We start from the raw sequence: 9,850 nt of genomic DNA, 5'->3' as shown, positions 1-9,850 counted from the left end.
ATTTCTTTCAATCGATGATACCAAATTCTCACGCATTATTACTGAGCTTGTTAATTTTGCGAAAGGGCGCGTTCGTCAACTAAAGAAGCGAACGAATGAAAGGCATGACGTGCCATGGAAAAGGAAAGGAATATTTTGCCGAGAACGTCTTAATCCCGCTTCAGCCGCAACGGCTCTTCGCTAGTTAGTAACGCAGATTACCGATACATTCCGACACCCTTTACAATCAGTCTCGAACCGCGCGCCGCGCACATCGTATTACGCGGTATTACTAACCGGGGAATGGTCTAATTCAAACTTCCTACCGAATGGTGGAATTAGTTAATATGTAAAGCAGCTGCAGCCGCGAATCCCAGGAATTCTCTGTCGCCGCGAGATCTACGTTTACATCTTACTTATACTTCAAACTTTCCCGAGACCGCCCATCGCGCTCTGACATAACTCTTGCATATTACTTACGTCTACTAAAGAATAATAAATACACTTCCTTGAGACAAGTTACGGAACGGAGATTGCGCTTTAATCCTTTTGCCATCCAGTTCCCTTTATGATGAACGTACTTTCTTCTCATTTTATGTAAACATGTGAAATTATTGTTGTAAGATATATCACAGAGATAAATCTTTAAGTACTCGTGTCAAGGTAAATTATGTAGCATTTTTCGCATTTCTGGAAAGTAAATGGAATAATAAGAAATTGAAGTCGTTATAATTACCGATTAGTTTGCTGACGATAATTTATATGCTTTTAATTTATTTTCACCATATATTATAATCCATGAATTAAAAGCCTATATACAAATTATACAATAATCCATTTGATAAATAAATAGCGTACACGAAAATGCCGAATATATTTAATAAATAAAAAATACGATGCGCAAGCAAATATCTTCAAATTGTATACAACCAAATAGAGGCAATGTGTAAAAAATAAAAACCTTTCAGCAAATAATAATATAGAATTAAAAGCATATCAAAAATATTTTTAATTCTTCTCTCTAACATTTCAATTTTGTATTTCTCACTGATACATCATCATTTAAAAGCCAAACACCCAATTATTTTCCGTCTAAAGCGCAATTGTAGCAAATATCTCTTATTACAACGAGTACAAAGTTAACGAGCGATTGACGTCGATTGACATCTCGGTGTACCGTTTCACGCGAAGTTGTCACGCGAAGAATAGAGCGCGTTGAAATCAGTCGACCGATGAAACTAGGCCATACATACCGAGAATGCCACTCTCGTAACGCGCGGGTCGAAAAATTAGCGCGAATTCGCACAAGCGAGCGCAAAAGGTATTCGCCGTGAGGGGATAGGAAGCTGTGAAATAAAGGCGACGAGAATATAGAGCTGGCTGACTGGTACCACGTGCTGAATCAAACTAAGCGTAACGCATTGGGGTGAGCACGCTGAGGGGGCGAGTGTGTAACGAGAGTAAAGACTGTGGGGTATTGAAAGGAAAAGGGGGAGACGGTGGAACGATGGTAAGGTAAAAGGGACGAAGAGGAATAGACTGGCAGATAGCGAGAGAGACAGGGCGGATGGTCGGAATCGGTGAAGTATAGCAGCCAGAAAAGGGATGCTTCTCTCAGCAGCTTCCCTCGGTAAGATGGAGCGAAGCTTGCGGGAGAGGGTGGAAAAGGCGCAAAGGGGTTGCGCGCGGGCAAGCGGGGTAACGTAAGGAGCGAAAGAGAGGGAGGGAGGGCAAAAGGTAACGAGAGAGACGTAGCCGGATATCGTCGTCGGGCGACGGAGAACTTATCGGTATACCTCACCGTGTCGTCAGCTCCTCCTTGCCGAATGGAACAGCGTCTGCGGAACGAGCGAGCGAAACCCGACACGTCAGACGCGCTTCCACTTAACGGAATGGAATTTGTCAACGCTTGCCTCGACGTCAAATAAAATTCAAATAAGACGAGGGTCAGCGCCGAGGCGGCGATTCGCCCGCCGCTTTGCTTTTACCCGACCAATTTAAGCCGCTCGGCGTTAAGCACCTTCTCAGATTTGTCTCTCTTTTGCGGAAAAAGAGACGAGTATCGACTAACTGAAATGCCGAATCGGTCTTCAATAAGTAACGTGTAATAAAAGGCAAAACAAAACTGTTGCGTGTTCCGCGTCGCGTGTGAGAAGTGTGTTTGATAAACAATACAACGAGCGTGTCAAACGCTCTTTGTATAAGCTTTCATGAGACTATGAATACATGCTATTTCGAGCAATTAAACGGTGCATCGTGATAATTAGCCGTCTACCGTAAAGCCTTTTCTCTTTGTAGGATAATCACTTTGGGGGTGCGGCGTATCCCGTTATTCGTCGGCGGCTCTCAGCCAGCTTCAAGGAGTAGAAATTTTAATTAGCAAGTAGACATCTTAACATCGAAGCAGACGGGCGGACTATTAATTTCCTTCTCGTCGTCTATAAATGTTTAACTTTCTTTGTTCGACAAACAATCGACGTTTTCTTAGGGATTTTCATCGTTTTATTCTTCCGCGCCTGAGCTCTTTAACGAAACTAAATGAAAATGACCGTTTAGCTCTAAATTAATTATTTATAGGCGTTGAAATTAGAACAGCATGATTATACCGAAACGGAATTTATTCGCCGAATAAATTTTTAATTAAGTTTAAATCAGATAGAATTAGATATAATTAAACATAAGGTAATTTAAATTGTAGCGAAAGAAAGGATTACAAATAATATATGTATATATATATTTAATATATATAATAAACATATTAGATATAACGTATATATAAGTATCATCCGTTTTATATTAAGGTGTACTCTCTTTTTCGTATTCGCATTCTTTACATAATTACGTTGAGGAAATTACATTACTTCATCATGTCTCGCTCGAGACATAAAAGCCTTACCTTTAAACGGGAAGGACGGTTGACCCCGAGTGCGTTTATGTTTAATATTCGGCGATTTCGTCCACTTCAGAGAAAATTTCATCCCTCCTTACGGGAAGATTAAAAAGGAGATAAAAGGAGCGCGCGCCGGCCCTTTATATCGTAAAAAATTCCACGCTGTTACGAAGGTACCGTAATCATTAAGTTAAATATTCTCAGCACACTCTTAATAAAGAAACCAATATGCCCGGCGAGATTCATTAAAAATCCATCGGGAGGAATTAAGAAACTTAGCCATGGGGGTGATGGCGCGCAAGTAATATTTTTCAAGACGGTTTCGCGTTCTTTGTCCCCCCCGTGAAGAAGATACTAGATACGCAATATTCCGCAGTATCGCCATGAGCCTGCGGACGGTAAACGTCTCCCTTTTTGTGTCGCTGAAAGAAGAAACGGGAGTATAAGAGCCGCGAGACGGGAGTTTTGTCGAGGCGGAGGATGGCATTCAGACCCTTGGAGTATATATCCCCGCGGCTTTGGCATCAGGAGAACTAACGAGAGGGCATTCCAAGGCCCGGCTTGAGAAAGTTTATTTTCTTAACGCCGCACTCGCGACATTAGTCTTCCGGTCTGTGAAATCGCGAATCCCATATTCAGGGACTTCATTAGAGCGACCGCATTTCGCGATCTTATTCTCCACTTTCAAGATCTGAAAAGATCTGAAAGCTCTCTTCTGATTTCTAAATGCGGCTTATGTGTTTTTGCAACAATTTTTTTAATAAATAATTTATTTTAATAATTTTTTCGCTTTGTCGATCGGTCACTGCATGTGTCAATTAAATGACAGAGAAAAATGTTAATGACAGCATGTGTTTAATATAAATAATGTGTAAAGTGGTAGAAATAGCTTTTGCAATTTTTCTTTTATTGGTGAAAATTCTGTAAAATAATAAGTGTTTGCTCGTAAAGTAGACAAAAATTACATTAAATCGTTCAAAATCATTTAATCTTTTATTCGGATAATCATTATCTGGATTATATCGATTGTGATTTCGTATTATTTCGCTTATTGTCATGACCTTTGTTAATTCGCAGCTTAATGTTAACGTGAATCCGAAACGCATACGTACGCCAATAATAAAGACAAATAGAGGCAGCCTAGGCCGTTAACCTCCTCATTTGCACCGCTTTGATCTACCCCTACTTTCCGGACAGACAGCAGCAGCAACAGCCGATGGTTGTTCCCCTCGACGTCGGCTCATCATCTCCCGACGATCCAATCGATTTCGAAACACCCCTTTATTTGATGCTAACTAATGTCCCCGCCTCTCTCCCTCTGTACCCCGCAACGCGATACAAAACGGATCCGACGATAACCAGATTGGTTTGCATAAATAATTGCGTACATATTACCAAGGACGCGCGCGCTAATCAGTACGCGCAAGGCGTAAATGCACGTATAACACGTAAACCGTAACCCGATGATTACATGACGGCTAAAATTGTTTTTGGGGCACAAACTCGGTGTGCGGCATACTTAAATCCCCGCAAATTCATCGCGGCAAATATTTGTATTTGTGAAATTTCCTTCGTATATAATCACATTCATCAAACTTTTATAGATAAATACATTTTCATATGAGAATAGTGGCTACATAATGTGTATAAAGTATCATGTAATTTGTATAAGCACATTTCAGTGGTAATTTTAGTGACGAACTATTAGACTAACTTTAGGCCATTCATGATTATAATATGGTGGTGTAAGCAGTTTCTATAATGATTGTAAATTGTTGAAAATTATGAGTTTCTCTCGAACTAAGCTCTTTTAAGATAATTCAAGAAAATCAAATAACGAAACTTATATTGCTCACTTAAAATTGTGTTTATCTTATTTTCTCAAAATTTTAATTTAAAATATAATAATCACGATATTAATATTAAATATTAAAAACTCGCTAGAGATAATCGCTTCTTTTAAGAGTTTTGCCTAAATGAAGTTGATTGCAAATTAAACTTTATCGTTTTGAAATAGTTTATAATATTAACGTAAATATCCTATAGGAAGAATGTATTTTCCTATAGAAATAAAACTATTAAAAAAGTAAGATTATATATTGAAAAATTTCATATGATTATAATTTTTATCTCATGCGATTTTTCAATGTTTATACGGGATAGAAAATTAATTCGTGTGAGCATAAAGCATATACCTAAAGCAAACGCCACGCGGCCGCGAGCAATTAACATTAATGCAAAAATAACCATTTAAAAAGTACATGGTGAAGTAAAGTAATGTCGAACTTGTAAGTGGCAACATCATTATTTTTATGCTTCTATAAGAAGACACTTTTCTATGTAATGCGAATAAAATGACGATTATCAAAATTTGTACTATACAATTACTATAATTATAGTTTCTCACACATTTTTAAAGTACATTTTTAATTATCCGGCAAGAAGGGAGGATAAATCTCGCAAGAGTAACTACGGCACTTATGCCTGTATCTTTGATACTTATTCTTATTTAGAAATAATAGCGTTTTGGAAAAAAAAACAAAGAATTGATTAAATGTTGAATATTGTAATAATTCAGTCAAAATTGTGTCTGTGATCGCAGAACAACGATAAATGTAGAGAGATAAAAGATACGACATTCACATTCCGGAAAATGTATTCGTGGAAAAAAAGCGGAAAGAAAAAGAGAAAGAGAGAGAGAGAGACTCATTTATCGCTCGAACAACCGGCCGAATGCGTCGACCGCTGACGATGTCGCGACTACTGACAATGCGAGCTGCACACGAATATCCGTCCGGGCGGAATTGCGCGAGAGCGCGCGACGATTCGTTTTAACGACCGTTAACGCGAGGAATGGAGAACGCGATGTTACACTTGACGATCGTTAGAACTTAACGAAATCTCGCCGCCCCTTTCGCGGGGAACGTATGGGGGCAGTATGTTACACGGCGGGCGAGTTTTCTACTCCCCCCTCCCCCCGCGTATACACGCCTCCGGATCCGCACCGGGCACCCCCAGATCGACACGAGGGGATAGAGACGCGGCGGTAATTGCGTTCTCACTTAACGCAACTGCCGCGCAGCTGCCGGACGAATTGAGTCCTCCCCCTGTTTTCCAATTTTCGCCCGAGCTATAACGGGAGCAAGCCTGACTAGCCACGTCAATCATGGGAAAGGTTCGCGGGAAGCCTCGAAATCGTCGACGCGAATTCGAGAATGCATTTCGCATTCATACGAAAATTTCTGGTATTGCGTTCGAGTGTACGGGAGTGGTTTCGATAATTTCGGTTGCCACGAGGGTGCTCTCTCCCGAAGACACTTCTCGAGCGTTGGAAATAATATTAAAGTCGCAGTTAATATGTTTCGCATCGCTGATAAATGCGACGAGCAAGTAACGAGATCAATATTACCTTGCGGATTTATCTAATTTTTTAACTGGCTGTTAGTATATACAGCTTGTTTATTATTAAACAAATAATTCATTACATGTGAGTAAAAAAAATAGGGAAATTGTTATTTGCTGTTTGCATCAATATTTCTGACATTTATATCGAACTGAGTTTTTAATTGAGACTTAATTAAAAGCTTAGTTTAGATTTAATAAGGATTTAACAATGCTGTTTTTTTGATAAATACAATAGAAAATTTAGACTTTTTATTTAAATAGAATTAAGATTTAGACTTTAAATATTTTCTCACCAAACTGCTATCATAATTATTGAATTGACAATTTTGGAACAGGACATATACCTAACCTTAAGGGATGTAATCGAGTCTCAGAATTTCATTTAAAATTTCATCTAAAACTTTATTTCTGTAACTAAATCAATTATTTCTATGCTGAAAGTTCGTGTTTTCTATCGTGTTCTGGTTTTGTCACTTTCTGAAAGTCTAGAAAGTTTTCCATTATTTTAATTGAAATTTGAAAACTAGAAATCCGATAGGAATTTACATTGTTAGTTCGTTACCTTTTTTCCCCTTCAAAATAGAACAGGTGAAAACAGTCGTTAAATCGCTGCTTCAAAGTTATTCGAATCGTGCCGAGTACCGCAACGCGCGCGCGACAGTGTAAATTTTATGAAGTACATTTTATAAAGTACACATAATTTTTGTAATTTCGATTCGCAACATGTGTGTGAAATATATTCGTGAATAGATACTACATTAGAAGTGCATTTGCGTTGGCGATGGAATAGAAATTCGGGAATAGAAGGTACGTAAAGGTTCGGGAGGGAACGGTCTGCCGGGATGAAAAGCGTCAAAGCGGAAATACCGCGGCAAAATCTGCTTGTCAGAAATTGACAAAGCGCGTATTCGGGCAAAGCAGACGAATCGATATCTACCGTCGAGAAAATTAATATACGCTTATTGCAACGGCGTATAGTAATGGCAGTAATGATCGCGGCCGTATGTACAATAGGCTCTCGGTAGCCATCGTAAATTAGTTCGCCTAAAGTGCTATGCATAATTAAGCGACTGGCATAAATGACTAACGCGGTGCGATCGGACAAATTAGCCGCGTATAACAAAGTCATGCGTGAATCATTACGAAATTCGTATCTTGATGTCCGCGATTGTAATTTGATGCTTCAAATGGACGATTTTCTAATTGAAACATCATTTCACACATTTTACGTAATTAAATCGTTTTATATGTTCGAAAAATAAGCGTAAAATGAGAAATTTTTCAACATTTTATTTTTACTTACTATTTCACTCTTATTATTATCGCGTTAAAACATTTCTATTTTCTGTAATAAAAATTAAACTTTTAAAATGAAAATTATTATGTAATTTTTGAATTGACTCTTTTTATTTTTTTAAATAGAAATTAAATTTTTTAAATAAAAATTCTAGATTTATTACACGACTTCCTTCTAAATTAACTCTTAAGCTAATAAATTATTTTTCTCGCATTTCATAATATCCCGCCAGGGAAAATGCATTCCCCCTAGTTTGAGGCCAATGACCTAAACCAGAGGCGGGTCTAGGGTCAATCAGGGTAATTGTGACTCGAGGACAAAAGTGTCACAGGAATATCTTCCATATGACAGATCCAATAACAGTTATCAAATCATTAAAAGTGATAACGACTTATTTAACAGATGTGTGACATCCTTAAGTTGTAATATAACAATCAACTAGATTATTCTAAAAGACGGTGCCGCACTTTTTTTTAATATTAAAATTATTCCGATAGATCCTATATCAGAACTAATAAAATTGCAGCCCAGCTGGCGGGAAACCCATAGAATAAATTCGTCCAGAAATATCTATCGATTTTTAGGAAATTATATAAAAAGGGAACGACCCTTTTTTAATATTCCCTCACTTAATCATGGTATTAAGCTCTCTCCTGTGAAACTGTCCTTTGAAACTGTCGAAAATTATTAGTCTTTAGCCCCGCAAGTATACTATCACTCTTGATTTCAATATTTTATATATATAAATAAAAATAAATCTTTATTATATTTTATAATTTTTTTCCGCGAGTAAAGAAATATACATAATAGGACTTTTATAAATTACATACAAAAATTTATACATATATAAATATATTTTATACTATTTAAATGGATATTTATAAATTATATAATCTTTGGTTGTATTTTATATAATAATTCAACGATCATGCTTTGTTTTAACATTGCTATGCACGATTGTATGATTAAATAGTACGAGTAGAGGATCACACTATATAAAATGACTGCATTAAAAAATTGTGTTGTAACAGAAAAGCTAAAGGAAGATTATTTTCATCTAACTAACGGGCAGAGGTCGGAGCGAAGGATGAAAAGACTCGTGTACGCCTCCCTCGAAAGCCTGAAATGCGAGCGCGCGAATCCAGAGTAAAACAACAATATTTTTTCTCTTTTTCCTGTCGTGCCCATCGTCCGAACGCGGTCCTTCAACGTTGCGTGCGCAAAATTATTAACACCCGAGGCAAGCGAAACGTAAAAAGCGACGTTAAGACTGCCATTTAATTATCCCGACAGTGAGCCGACGCACACGTACGCGAGCCCGTGTAAAACCATCCACGCACTGCGTATTTACGCTCTATTTGCAAAGGCAGAAGCGAGAGAAGGATTCTGGAAACGGGGGTATGGCGTATCAAACCGTGTTGCCGCCGCCGTCGCCGCCGTTCACCGGTGAGAGATTCATTCCATTTGAAGGTCCGTTACCGAGCGAGAAGATACGTAGGGACGACCCGCGATAAATCCCGTAATCCACCGTGTCGCGTTAGGAATACGGATCTCTCGTGGCGGCGACGGGCGACGGCGGCGATGCTATGCGCCACGACGCGCGAGGGAGAAACGGGCGCCGCGCCGCGCCGGGCGTAACGTAACGCTGGAGGAGAAAGATTGCACTTTTTTTATTAGGGCGCAAGGCGGGGGTAACGCGGAAAGAGGGTAAGGACCCGGCGGAGGACGGTCTCGATCTTCCACGCAACGTAACGCGAACAAATTACACGTCCCGCGGAACTCCCCGGGCGCGCGTACACGCGCGCGTATATACGTGCCCGTGTACATAAACGTGCGCACCCTCAAACGCGACGGCAAACTTACGCATACTCCGGCACGTTCTCCCTTTTCCCGCACACGAGCGAGACTTTTCCCCGTCACGTGTAGTGGTCATATACTTTTACGTCGCGCTTGTGCGAGGGGACCGCGACCCCTATCCCGCCGCGTCAACCCCTCCGCCCGTTCCGTCCCGCCGGACGATCCCGCCGCCGATTCGATACGCCCCGACCTTCGAAATCGTCGAATCGTTCCTTCGAAACCAGCGGGAGGCCTCCCTTCGACCCCTCGCTCGCTCGACCCGCACCGATCGACGGCTACCTCGCGAGGATTCCTTTTCACAGTTAGGTTTGCAAAACCCAAGCGCGACTGAAGAATTTACGACTGATTTCAGGGCTCGCGCGCTCCACCCCTGCGACCCTCGGCGCGCGAATTCTCGGTCGGGCGAATAAATCGCCAAAGCT

The sequence above is a fragment of the Temnothorax longispinosus genome, chromosome 4 (genome assembly GCF_030848805.1).
Source record: "Temnothorax longispinosus isolate EJ_2023e chromosome 4, Tlon_JGU_v1, whole genome shotgun sequence".
Taxonomy (NCBI): domain Eukaryota; kingdom Metazoa; phylum Arthropoda; class Insecta; order Hymenoptera; family Formicidae; genus Temnothorax; species Temnothorax longispinosus.
This window is presented reverse-complemented; position numbering follows the sequence as displayed.